The sequence below is a fragment of the Acomys russatus genome, chromosome 6 (genome assembly GCF_903995435.1).
Source record: "Acomys russatus chromosome 6, mAcoRus1.1, whole genome shotgun sequence".
Lineage (NCBI taxonomy): Eukaryota > Metazoa > Chordata > Mammalia > Rodentia > Muridae > Acomys > Acomys russatus.
In genome coordinates, this window is record NC_067142.1 from 42,202,323 (window position 1) to 42,217,503 (window position 15,181).

The following is a 15,181-nucleotide window of genomic DNA, read 5'->3' on the forward strand; positions in this document are numbered from 1 at the left end:
GTTTCTCTTTCTGGATCTAGGTTACCTTACTCAGTAAAATATTTTCTAGCTATGCCCATTTACCTGAAAATCTCATTATTCCATTTTTTTCTTTACAGCTGAATAGAATTTCATTGTGTACATGCTTATATTTTGTTATCCATTTATTAATTCAAGGACATTTATATTATTTCCATTTCATAGCCACTGTTAACGGAGCGATTATTGAAGAGCTATTGGCACCAATAGCTGACCAGGGAGGGAGACTCAGTTTCTCTAGGGACATACTCCCTATGAGGTCTTACAGTCTTTAATGATCAGCGCCTACTTCTCTTTCAGTCAAGTCAAAAGTAGTAAAAGTTAAAACATGCACAATTAGATATTGTTTAATCATTTACTTTTTTCTGTGACCTGTTTGATGATTTTTATATAGTTAGAATCTAAAGTGAATTTCACAAGGCAGCTACCTGAAAACAAGATTTGTTACTCCTTCGTTATCAGTGGTTTACTGGTAAATAAACTTATTTTCAGTGCACCTTGGTGATATCGTATAGATATTATGTGCCACCCACAGAAAGCACAGTTATTAATGAAAAATCACAGCTTGGAGGTCATCTCTAATGGGATTCTAAAATCCTTTGTGTTCAAACAATTAAGCAGAGATGCACAATTGCAACAGAAACAGAACTTTTCTTTTCTTTTCTTTTTTTTTTTTTTTTTTTTAAGGGATAGTATGTTTCCAGGCTTGAGGAGAATTGGCTCAAATTGAGCAGTTCAGCAGACAGACCTACAGCATAAAGGATGAGGCTTTTATGTCACATAGCTCAGGCCTTTTGATTGTTGCGTAGTGTGGGTTTTCCATGACTGCTGCTACATGTAGGGTAGGTCTACATACAATGTCATGCTTCCCATATCTTATTAGCATCTTACATCTCTACCCAGGGGCTGGGTGTTTTAGCATACAGAGCAGCCCTGGGTCCTCTTGAGATGCTGAGGAGTGCTCTGTGACTGTAGGTAGCTGAATTTATTCAACCTTGGCAGAGGGGTTTTCCAGCCTTCCTCTTTGCCAACAAGTTTATTTAATATGCTAATTTCATAATTTCGTAAGGCTTTGTGAAAGGCCTTCTGACCTCACTCTCAGTCCCATTCTCCTGCCTCAGTACTTTTCATTTTACTCTGCAAGCAGCATAAGCTCTTAGATACTGGAGAAGTCTCAGTGAACTATCCCCAGCAGGCAATTGCTGCTGACGTTCGGAGGGAGATTTGTATCTGCTGCTTTCCTGAACTCTAGGCCCTTGCCTTTTAGCCCTTTATTAGTCTTGGCTCTTTCTGCTGAATTTCTTCCCAGTGTCTTATCTCTCAGAATAACTACAGCTGGTCTACGTAGACACGTTACCCAGACATCCAGAACATGGCCCAAACAATTGCCACCCAAAGTCTGGACCCAGGAGAGCACATGCCTGTTTCAGTGTCCCCTCTGGCTTGTTGATAAATAGACACGTGTAACTTACTTTGGGATCTGATATATAAACATCAAGTTTAGTGGCAACAATAATTAGATTATGGGCATCTAACATTGTTAATTACACAAAATGCAAATAAACAGCATACAAGCTAGTAGCCAGTTTTATCTGCATTTACTCCAGTAACTTGTATTAAAGGTGCCTTTGATTATAACCATTATCACATCGTTCCATGAAGGTCAGGCACTAACTGCACTCATTCTTAGTTCCTCCTGAAGCTGCTGTAAATGCTTCTCTTGGATTTCCCAGGGAGTCAGCACAGTGAGGCTGCCGGCCTTTGGAACTGCAGCCTAAAATTGAAGAGAATGCTGCATGGACTCAGCTACCACTTTCTCTAGAGCACTTAGAGATCACTCAGACCTTTGTAACCAGACTCTAATTTACTAGTTAGAATCCCAAAGTTCCCTGACATGTGGTAAAGGCAAACACCACATGTCCTTCATGAGGCAGAGTATTTTGAGGACTGAGTCAAGGATGCCCCTTCTGAAGATAATTTGTATTGGCTCTTCTAGGTAGCCAGGCATTACCATGGTAGGATTGCTTTGTTACTTTTTATTATTTTTATTTTTAATATTTATTTATCTTTCTATATTTTCTTTAAAAATTTTATGTATAAATTTATATTACTACACGTATATACAATAAACTACCTATAGCAAGAAGAACCATAACACAATCAGGAATTATATAAATATTACTTTCTTAGTGCTTTGGCTATTTGTATTTGACAGCTTGAAGAAAACATCTTTCCTATCTTGGTACATCTAAAATTCTGAATGTAAATCAATCTCCATCACATCATGTCATTATCAACTCAAAACATCTATCTAGACCTAAAAACATCTTAACCCCTAAACAACTAAGGTTTATTGTAAAATTAAGCTACCTGGTCTTCAACCCCATCTGAGACTTGAGAAGGAATAAACTTGATTACCTGAGTATGCCAGGAGTGCAGGTTAGTAGCTTTCCAAGTGAGAAGATGACAGAGACAGTTAGCTACCTGAATAGTCACCAAAACTTTCTATTATGTTGAAGCATCTTCTTCAGCCTTCTGACCCAGTATATCTGACAGACATAATTGTGAGACAGGAACTATTAAGAACTTTCTTACACTGTCTTGGCAGAGTTTGGCCGTAGACTCTGCCTGTATCCAAACATGCCCATTTTTAGGCAGAATTCTGTCTGTGGTAGAAATGACAGTTTTTCCAGTGGCTTGTTTGCCACATTTGAAGCCATTTCCATAAGGAGGTTCTTTGATGCTCATCATCTTCTTTGAGGCAGGCTGGGTGTTGCCAGGAGTTTACCTGTCTCATTGTCAGTGAATCTTTAAAATAATAAAAATATTTTTAAATGCCATAGCCTGCATGTCTCTGAGGTTTTTGAAGACCTTATCTATGTTACCTTATCTTTCTGAAGAATCATATCTATCTGCTGCACCTAAGATGTATATTCTTGTGGTAAAAGTAAACTAGTAATTGGCATAACCATGATTTGATCAACTAGCAAATAACTTGTATAACTTATTTATCCTAAACAGCCTGCAATAGCACTTTCAAAGTATTGGAAGTAAACCTTGTATTATAATTGAGTTATATGGTTACAATACCTCATATTAGAGTAGAAATATATATATATATATATATATATATATATATATATATATATATATATATATATATATCTTGTGAAGAATAATCTTACATTTGAATTCTATACCACTGTATCTAGAAATAAACTTATTTTGAATCTATATACACAATTCTGTACTACTGAAGTAAAAAAAACCTTGTGAGTGACAAGAGCAATCTACTTTTTCACTAATCTACTTTTTGTTCTATCTTCCCCATATATTTCCATATTCCCCCTCCTTTCTTTTCAGCCCCTATCTCCAATCATAAGAATGTAAGATGAAGGAAAAGAGAGACATCTCTGAGTCTAACCTTGCTTTCTCTCTAAAGAAGACCAATAGTAACTTGTAACCAACTCCCATTGATAATAACCCTCTATAGCCCAAGAAAACCACCAAAAACCTACCCAACCTCCTTAAAGGAAATGGGGTATCAGTCTTTTAGGGTTTTTTTTTGGCTGATTTGGTATGAATAATACCTTTGTAGGGGCCCAAAGAAAATTGGAAAAATTGTTAAACAAGCTAGGAATAGCTTTGTGGTTCAGTTTCTAAATGTTGAGAAACTCTAGGCTTAATTAGAGTCCTGTGTGGGACAGTCTGAAATGCTGGACCAATTGGGATTGTAAGCTTTCTTTGCAAGCGTCCTGGGAGCTGTCTTGTTCTGATGAGGAACAGCAATTGAAGCACTTGGTGCTGGAATGTGAAGGATACAGGATGTCAGTGTCCAGCACGTTGAGAGGAATGCATCCTGTTAGGTCTGATCCAATGTCAGTGTCCGATTCTTTTGTTCTGAAAGCATATAATTTCTTACAAGCATTATATAGTCCTAAAACTATAAGTGTATAAGATGTGCGTGGTGCATGGAACAAGTAAGGCTGTTTTTTTGTATGAGCAGAAAAAAGAGACATCTATGAATCTTTATTCATGCCATATAAGAATGACATCTAATAATAATTTATAGGGATTCTGTATCCAAGAAGAAACATTGTCTACACCTAGACATTCATGTCTCAGCCAGCCTCAGAGATATTCCCATATAGTGGGATTAGCAATATAAGTTACCTGATTGTTCTGCAGTTTAAATTCTTCATCTTCCAATTGTGTCCCCCTCCTTCATTCCCTCCCGATACCCCCTCTCTCCTTCATCCCATCTCCCTCCTTCTCTTAGTCCTTAGAAAAGTCTTAGAGACCTACAAGAAGAACATTATGATGGGCAGATCTGGGCCCAGGGGTCCTGCTCAAACTATGGCACCAGCCAAGGACAATACATGCAGTAAACTTCGAACCCCTACCCAGATCTAGCCAATGGACAGGACATTCTCCACAGTTGAGTGGAGAGTGAAGACTGACTTTCACACAAACTCTGGTGCCCCATATTTGACCACATCCCCTGGATGGGGAGGCCTGGTGGCACTCAGAGGAAGGATAGCAGGCTACCAAGAAGAGACTTGATACCCTATGAGCATATACAGGGGGAGGAAGTCTCCCTCAGTCACAGTCATAGGGGAGGGGAGTAAGGGGAAAATCGGAGGGAGGGAGGAATGGGAGGATACAAGGGATGGGATAACCATTGAGATGTAATATGAATAAATTAATAAAATATATTTAAAAAAAAAAAAAGGGAGCCCTCTTCCCCTATCATCTGACCTCAGCCTATCAAGTCTCATCTGTACTGCCTGTAACCTCTTCCTTTGTATCTTGGCAAGCCATCATGCCAGGGGGAAGTGATCTAAGTTCAGTGGTCAATGTCAACAGAATGAAATGATAGCCCACAGACTGGCAAAAGATCTTCACCAACCCTGTATCTGACAAAGGTCTAATATCTAAAACATATAAAGATCTCAAGAAATTAGACACAACCAAGCCAAAAATCCAATTAAAATATGGGGTATAGAACCAAACGGATAATTCTCAGCAGAGGAATATAAAATGGCTGAGAAACAGTTAAAGAAATGCTCAACATCCCTAGTTATCAGGGAAATACAACTCAAAATGACTCTGAGATTCCATCTTACACCTATCTGAATGGCTAAGTTAAAAAACTCAGATAACAGCAGATGCTGGCAAGGATGTGGAGAAAGGAGAACACTCCTCCATTGCTGGTGTGAGTGCAAACTTGTACAATCACTTTGGAAATCAATCTGGTGCTTTCTCAGAAAATTGGTAATAACTCTACCTCAGAACCCAGCCATACCACTCCTGGGAATATACCCAAAAGATGCTCCAACATACAAGGACATTTGCTCAGCTATGTTCATAGCAGCTTTATTTATAATAGCCACAATCTGGAAACAACCTAGATGTCCCTCAACCGAAGAGTAGATAAAGAAACTGTGGTACATTTACACAATGGAATGCTAGTCAGCCATTAAAAACAAGCAAATCTTGAAATTTGCAGGCAAATGGATGCTACTAGAAATGATCATGCTGAGTGAGGTAACCTAGACTCAGAAATACACACATGGTATATACTCACTCATAAGCAGATATTAACCATGTAATACCAGATAACTACATTACAACACAGAGACTGAAGCATCAACCAAGGACCATGTATGATGCGGATCTAGACCCTCTGCTCAGACGTAGTTGTACAATCTCCATGTGGGTCCCATGTATGGAGAGTAGGGACTACTTCGGATATAGAAGATTCTTAAAGACTGGATTTCTAGGTCACTGAAGTGATCAAACGCTGAGCTCAGTTGTATTTTAAATCTAGGTTACCATTCTGATTTAGGATTCCTATTTTTTTGGATTTTTTTTTTTTTTTTTTTTTGCAACCTTTACTATACATTTAACAAGATATTTACTATTTTTTGTGTGGGTTTGTGTGGGTGTGCATATATGTATGTGTATTCATATGCATGTAGGAACAAGAATGCACATGTGAGTGTGCAGTGAATTGTGCACATATGTGTGTGTTGTGTTCTTTCATCACTCTTCACCTCACATACTGAGACAGAGTATCTCACTTGAACCCAGAGCTCTAGATCCAGCTATGTTAGTTAGCCATTTTGCTCTAGATATCGTCTGTCTTTGCTGCATGGATGCTAGGATTACAGGGAGGTTGCCATGGCCACTGACATTTACATGAGGATCCAAACTCAGATCCTCATGCTTGATGAACAAGTGTTTTATCTACTGAATCATCTCCCAGCCCTTACTTCTCCCCCTAACATTTTTAGGTGTTTGGTAGACAAGTGTTTCAAGGTATACCATGCCCTTTAAACTCCACATTTCACTTTATATGAATTAATGTTACATATTGACTTTTAAATAAACCAAATGCGGTGAAATATGAAGGCCAACGGGACTTCAGCACTTCCATATTGTCCTAGACAGAAAGTAGCGTTCTTTGCTTCACAAGTGAGGAACATCCTGGGGATATAGGGCTCAGTGATGTCTAGCTACAAAGCTTAGGTCTATCTGCTTTGAAATGACCTAATCAACTCACTCTTCTTTCTATAGATAAGCATCTTCCCTTTTCATGGACAACATAGAACAAAGCAGCACAAACTTGTGCTGCCTTTCCTGTGTTTTTTCTCTGTCACAGAGATTAAAATGCCTTTTTGATTTTTTTTTTTTTAAAAGGTAGATCAGTAAGATCTTGAAAGAAATTCATCCTCGTTGCAATGGTGAGTGGTGGTGGGTACCCCACCCATTCTTGGAATTCCAGGTGGGGTCTAGTCATTCACTCTCAGAGGTAGATAGCAAGAAGTAACTCTTTGGAGGATGCAGTTGGAGAAGGATTCTCCCACAAACGATGCCTGCTTCACCTGCATCTGTGCTTATGATATTGAAGCTGGTACAGTTGATTCTTAATAAACATTTGAACAATGAATAAGTCTATTTCTTTCTCATGAGATTCATCTAAGGTAAACAATGAGAACACCCTTAATGTTCTTTATAGCTCATTTTACTTATATAAAGACTTGAGTGTGAGGTTTGAGAAGGATTATGTTCGTCTATATCTTCTCCCCTCCTGTAGGATAGTCCTGCTTTTATGTTCTAAATTTCATGCCCTATAATTAGTGTAGTCTTTATGATGCACATTTGGAAATACTAAACTTTGTAAGTATAATTTACACAAATACATATTTTCATAGTGCATGCAAATTTGAACAATGGAGTCCTTGCAACTCTCAAATAAGGAAACGCAATGAAACACAAAGCCATTGTTTGTCTTTAGGATCTGAAAATAACTGACTGAAATTCTGTCTTAAGCCTCTGGAGGGACATGATATGCAAATAAGATTGTATAAACAATTTTAGTATTTAGGAAAGGCAAGAAACAAAAAGCATTGTAATCCTTGAAGCTCCTGAAACTTAAATTACTCTTTCACTAAAAAAAAGTACACAATTTCCCCTCCAGTTTGAATAGTTCGGGATTTGCCCCTTAGCAACTCTAAAACTACAGCTAATCGTCAAGTCAATGTTTTTTTTTTTTTTTTTCCTTTTCTAAGAAGGAGCAAATGTAGTCTTAAAACATTTTTATGTGATGGAAAAACCATTTTGCCCAGATAAAATTATATCCAAAGGAAAATGCCATGCAAAAAGGCATGGTCGTGCATGCCATGGGGCCACTAAGACATCCCACATGCACACCATGGCCAGTGGAGATGTGAGAGTGGGCGCTACAGGGGAAGCTGAGAAAAAGAGCAGTATGATTATAGAGGGAGCAGGACCACGATGTACAAGACAGATGACTTTCGTCTGAAAAGTAAAAATGCCCATTTTTTTTCTAAATAAAATTCTACAGAGAATAATTTATAAAAAACATAAAATTGGTTTACCTTTTTTTTTTTTTTTTGAAAAATTCCATCTATGGAAGTTTAGGAAAACCACCTTTTTTTTTTTTCCCCTCCAGGTAGGTGGGCAGTTCTCTCAGTTCACTGCTTTTCCAAGTGAATAGGCAGAAGGCAAATAGAAATGAAAATTTACAACAGTCATTTGCTTTCATTACACATTTGTGGAACTGCTTTGTGAAGGCGGCCATTACAACTATGGGGGTATTTTTATACTCAAATGTAGGTTGTACATACAGGAAACAGGAGAACATGTTTTAGAAGCAGCCTTCCTAACCCCATTTTAAAGCAAAAATTTCATCCCTAAAATTTAGAATTTGAAGAAAGTTTAAATAGGTGACTTTAAAGCTTCCACATAGTTGAGTAAAGAAAGCAGCCCTGTGGTGTCTCACCCTGCTGTTCACAGGATCTGTGGTGGAAGTAGAGTGAACCTTAGACCCTCTAATGCTGAGGGGCTCTTATAATCTTTTTTATATAAGGTTTGTCATTTTGCTTGTTTTGTTTGGCTGAAAATCAAACAAATACATAGATTTTTCCTTGTCTGGCTGTGCTTATGTTCACATATGTTCTCTCTTTTCTTACTAGAGAGATGCAATGTAGTGCTAGGTTTATATGAATTCCATCTACTTTTATTGTGTCATCTGTATTGTAGTTACAATTGTCTCTTAATTCCACAATTGTCTCTTAATCTGTGTACTGTTAGCTTGACTCAATTGTGTTGAATGAATGTATATACTTTTAAATATAACTTGTCAAGTGATAAGATTGGAGCTTTATTTCTAAAAAGAATTCAATATTTCCTGCCTAACAGCAGAATATACTAAACTACATGAGAGAAATGATTGCTACAAGGATGATTGCTACAAACAAAATATGATTTATTTTAGAAAGGATTACCACAAAGATTCTTAATGAATTTTATCTTAAAATTAAGATTCATAGGGGACGGGAATGGGATGAAAGTGGGAGGGAGGGAGGAATCGGGGGGGGGGGATAGAAATGATGGGATAACAATCGAGTTGTAATATGAATAAATTAATTAAATAAAAATAAAAAATTAAGATTCAGTTTATGCTCAGTATTTCAGTTATATAATATAAGACAAAGTACATTTAAATTCAATGCTGCATTAGTACCACTCAGACTTCTAAGTAACTCTAGGTCTTCAAAACACTAGTCACATCTGATAATAGAACAAATAATATACTTAGTATATTTCCTTTTATTTTATTTTTACTTTCTGCCAAGGGCCAGAGTTGGTTTATTTATTTATTTATTTATTTATTTATTTATTTTAGAAGAAATGATGCTATCTGCAGATTGGAAGCAGGCTTAAATTACTAAATACAATGCCTAGAAATACCCTGGGGAGCCACAACGTGCTTGAGCAGAAGGGGTCAAAAAGTATTACAAAACAGCAGTAATTAAGGAATATTCCACTTGGGTCTGTTTTAAGTCAAGCACTTTCCCAAAAGGATCATGTGGCTTTATTTTTAGGCATCACTTATTGATTCAGGATGTAGCCCCTGCTGACTGGCAGAGCCAGTTCTAGGCTACAGACATGGTATTGGCTCTAAATACTGAGACTATGAAAGTCTTGTCTGCTATGAAAGCAATTACTTAGTTAAAGAATCTTTGTCCAGGTCAAGCCTTATTTACAGGAAGACCACCTGCAAGGTTACTTAACAGATAATTGAGAATCACAGTGCCCATGTGCTCAGGAATTCCCTGCTTAACTAGTGACAGGTTAGTCAGTAAAAAGGTAGCCAAGATTTTAGAAATCATAGTTGAATGAAAATGTGAGAATTAGACATCCCAGGTCCCATTAGACTCATTTGGTCCAGTGAATTATCTTGCTCACAGTGTTGTCTCTGAGCATTTGATACAGAAGACTATCAATTAAAAATAGACTAAAATAAAAATCTACGGAGCCAATATACGGGTGAAGACATTATTGTCCTTTGTTTTGGGAGAAAGGCAGTGCTTTATGCCCAAGGAAGAAACCAGAGTCTACACCTGTAGAAGTGTTATTGTGAGACCCTGGCTCCACAAGCACCTGACACTTCTCACAGTGCCACATGGCCCGGAGGATGCCCTGCAGCCAGTCTAACTGATACTTCTGAAAAGGTCATAAAAGATGAGGAGGTAGACACTGGAAGGCAAAACATAGTGTTTACTTAAATTTGAGTTGTAGAAAATTCTTTATTACAGGCTTTAAAGACAAAAACCATTTAAATAATATACCAAATGATTTAGTTATGGAAAATGTCGAGAGGGCATTTGGCTGTGTGTTGCTGTGTGTGGAAGGCAAACAGCACAACTGATAGTGATGTTTCTGAGTGGAGGAATGGCAGTGTGGACCCTCACAGGGTAGAATGGGGAGCTAGTAGAGGATGCAAGGCCAGAACCTGGGGCCTCAGAGTAAGACTTCTGCACCAGCCACCTGGTGGAAGATCCCCAACAACAGTCATCAACTTGGGCAGTCACAGTTGACTTAATTAGGAGGGCTTGAAGAATGCACAGGAAATAGACACCTACTTTGACTCCAGTGACTGGTCCTGAAGAGAAAGTCACTTGACTGCTCATGTTTCAGAGTACTTGTCAGGATGACTTTTTGTGCTAGCTGCCCTCAGTGACCAACAGTTAGGCTATGATAGCATCTGTGAGGCACTGAGGGCCCCTAAATGATAAGTTCTTCATCTACTTGCACAGTAGCCTGTTCCTTACAACAGAAACAAATGAACTTGAGGTTGGGTAGAGCTGCTTCTGAGGATGTGGTTTGAAGGTTAGCTCTTGCTGGCAGTTCTCTAGGAGGGCATCATGTGCTGTAACCACCATTGTCTATAAAAATCTGTATATGATCTGGTTGTTTCCTTACAAAGTTAAGTACTGGGTCACACACAAGACATTAGATGTCTAGGATATTGTTGGAGAGCCATGATTAATCTAGAGGAGCCATTAAATTGATTTTATGTGAGCTCTTGGTACATTATAGTCTATTAAGGTTGACTTCTTAAAACTGTAAATGAGAGAGAGAGAGAGAGAGAGAGAGAGAGAGAGAGAGAGAGAGAGAGAGAGAGAGAGAGAGATGGGGTAAGTGTCGCTGGGATTAGGGCTAACTACCAGAGCAAGTCTGGTGGCAAGGCTCTGACTTGGTACTTTCCGATTTTGCACTTTTCCAGCAGTCCAGTTCAATATGGGTGTGTTTAAGACCTCAGCTGCATCATATTCTTACAGATTCCTCATGGTTATTATGGTGTATTTCTTAATCCTACTGCTCACGATGGTAATGCTGTTTATTTAGGAACTACAGTGTACACAGGGAAACAGTAACTTGACTTAAGAAGTAGATATGAAAAAAAAAAAAAAAAAAAAAAAAAAAAAAAAAAAAGGAGTAGATGTGACCAGCTTCATTTTTCACAGAAGAGGAAACTGAAAAAGTCATGTGGCTGTTAATGAGAGGGGCATCAGGATTTCTTCAACCTTCCAGAAGATTCTGGGAACTATTCTAATCTGAAAAGACGCCAGTGCATTTAGGATTCCTCTTTAAAAGGAGGTGTACTGATTTCTCCTCTCTCTCTAAAGATTGTTCTAAAACAGCCTTGTTAGCTTTGAAACTTTTCCATTCGCCACCCCAAATGTCTTTTATTATTTTGCTTTTTAAAATTAGCCTGCCGTTTTAGCAAATGAAGAAAACAGGCTTTAGAAGCACAGGGAGGGCATCTGCTTTGCAGAAAGAGCTAATCAGTCCCCGTCTCTTAACGCTGAATTTTGCTATTACCCAAAATAGGAAAATATGCAAATACATGACACATGCATTGATTATATTTTTATCCCAAGGCTATTCTACATATCTGAGGGATGGATGTCCATATGTATACTTAATTACTGGCTCTTGACAAGAAGAGGCTTGTGGATTCAGGAATGCAGTGTGATCTAGAAGGCATAAAGCCATTTGTAATGTGGTCAGATAGCACCTGTGCCTTCTATGCCTCAGCACTGGGGAGGAAAATGGACTTGATTGCTAATAATGACTGCAGTGTGTAGGTCCTAAGTTGCATGTCTCAGGGCTGGACAGAAAATGGACTTTATTTCAAATAACACCTGTAGTCTGAAGGTGCTGAGTTTTATCCTTTAGGCTATGGTTTGAAGATATTAGAGAACTGAGTCTTCTAATTATCAGTGTCCTAGAAGTGTACTGTCCTTCCTTCAGCTTATCACAAGACACTATGTCTTCTTTTCAAATTGTTTGTGTTTTTCCACAGAGGCTTCATGATTTTGGAAAACAGAGTCTTTGTCTGTTTTGTCCCTTTTCACAGGCTCATCATACCTAGTGGTCAGTTATAAATATTTTTAAACTGAATTAGTACCTTCAATTCTACTTTAAATAGCTTTAATTTGCCAGGTATGGTAAAAAAGTTTTTTTTAAGTACTCTGAACAAACTTTTCCTTTCCATTCCTCCCAATAGCTATATGATCCCTATTTTGATCTTTGTATTAGTGAGAAGAATTCTAAAGCCCAGGCAGGGTAAGCAGTGCGTTTATGTCTGCTTGCTGTGCTGTATAATATGGAAAGAGGCTGTGGGGACTGCAATTTAGGGAGGTAGCATTTGCTATGTCACATTGTCTTGGATGGCAGAAGGTGGAGTAACAACCATCACTCAGATCTGGGAGGACACTTAGAAAATGAGATCTTGGGACATGTGCAGATTCATGAACAAAGGAATATTGGCAAAAGGATGAAGCATCTACTATGACTCCAACCAAGGACAATATGTGCAGTAAACATTGAACCCCTACCCAGATCTAGCCAAATGGACAGGACATTCTTCACAGTTGAGTGGAGAGTGGGGACTGACTTTCACATGAACTCTGGTGCCCCATGTTTGACTATGTCCCCTGCATGGGGAGGCCTGATGGCACTCAGAGGAAGGATAACAGGCTATCAAGAAGAGACTTGATACCCTATGATCATATAGAGGGGGAGGAAGTCCCCCGCAGTCATAGACCTAGGGGAGGGGAGTAGGGTGAAAGTGGGAGGGAGGGAGGAATGGGAGGAAACAAGGGATGGGATAACAATTGAGATGTAATATGAATAAATTGATAAAAAAGGTAAAAAAAAAAAAAAAGGCTATCACAAGACTCCATTGTTGGCTAGAGATACTTCCTGCTGTTTACACAAATGAGACAGATAAAGCCTGCCTGATCATTCCCCTCCCACCGCCGTGTGAACTGATACTGTACTGGGAAATTATAACCATAGGTAAGGATAGCGTAGCTATTACTATTTAATTTCAATGGTGCTTCTGAGCACATTGTAATTCCAAGAATGGTGTTGGGTGGGGATGAAGGTGGGAGCAGAATAGAGAGTAGGAGGCACGATGATAGGCTTGTTACTGTCAAACTAACAGTAGAATTAGTAATGGACTGGATGAGATTATTGTTACCTTCAGATAATATAATAGATGTAGGTAAAGTGATGCAATTTCTAGAAGGCTTAACAGGAGAAAGAGATGATATTTGGTCTGTGATATATCAGAAATATGTTGTGGAAGTGTAGCACCGGAGCACCCTTTTAAAAACGGACAGAACTTAATAGCTTCATGTGCAGAACATTTGAAGATGGTCTACTGCTCTCAGCTAAGACTCACTGATAAAAAGGAGAGTTTGAGTATTGGCAGATTAAGGAACAGTGAGCTAGAGAATGTTAGTAAGAAATAATTATGTGAGATAATATTGGAAAAGTAACATGAATCTTTTTTTCCAGGGGAGCCCTAAAGACTTTATATGGAGGTGACATGCACATTATGAGCCTGGGAATTTGGATCACATTTATTGGTCCCTTAAAGTTTGTTTTTAGGTCAAGATAGATGTTTTAAGTTGATAGACGTGAGATATGATAGATATTGAGTTACAATCAGAATTTCAGACTCACCAAGATAGGAAAACGTTTTCTTCAAAGTTGCCAAATACAAATAGCCAAAACACTATGAATGTAACAGTAACACAATTCCTGATTTTTTTGTGGTTCTTCTTGATGTAGGTAGTTTATTTTATATATGTGTAATAATATAAAAGTATATGTAAAAATTGTTTTAATAAGTTTGTTTCAAGAAAGAATGCAAACAGGCTTTCAGAGAATCCTAGGAAACTAGCTTTGTCAATATATGTGCTGGCTGGTGACTTAGTCTTGGTAGAGAGTCAGTCAGAATGGTTTGAGTATGGAGCCCGGTGAGGTTTGGAAAGGGAAAGGGTTCCTCCCTATGTGGTGGAGAGGCCTATTGTTGTGCTCTCCAGACTTGGCAAAGAAGAATCCTGAAGCATTTGTGTTGAATTATGTAGAAATCACGTCAGAGACTATGAATAATTAAAACCACTCTAAAGGAAGTTTGTTTTTCCTTCTTTCGATGCACATATGATGAGGACATGGAAAATCTTTTTCTGGTTAAATTTGCTTCATTTCCCATATGAGATTTGTCATAGAAAATAATCCTCTCTCAGACAGCAATATCCTGTATGTTAAACACAGTGAGTGCTGTCTGAATGTTAGGCAACTGGGCTCATTGGGGGATCATTAAGTTTTTCCTTTGATGAAGATCACAAAACACAATAAAATACCACTCGTGACAAACACTGAATATTTAGATGACTAAATATACATTTGTTAATATAAATAATGAGATGTTAAAGATGCTAATTAGTGGCAATGGCTCTTCCCACAATGCCAAGTTTCCTTATTTGCCTTTCATTCACAGATCCATGTTGCCATCAAATGACAGAAAAATATAAGCACACATTTCCCTGATAGTTTTTTAATTAATAATTAATTTTATGTACTGATTGCAGCTTCCCCTTCCTGCTCTCCTCCCAACCCCTCCCTCTCATCTCACCTCTCTGCCATCCTCCTTTTCTCCTCAGAAGAGGCTCAGAAAAAGGGTGGCCTCCCATAGATATCAACTAAGGCAGCCCCAGTTAGGGGAAAGGGATCCAAAGGCAGGCAACAGAATAAGAGACAGCTTGAGCTGTTAGAAGTCCCACACGCATTCTGACCTGTACAACCGTAGTATATGTGCCAAGGGCCTAGGTCCACCCAGGTATACTCTGTATGCTTGGTGGCTCAGTCTCTGTGGGCCCCTCTGTGCCCACATTATTTGGTTTTATAGGTTTTCCTGTGGTGTTCTTGACTCCTCTGGCTCCTTCAATCTTTCCGTCCCCTCTTCCACGGAATTCCTCAGCTCCACCTCATA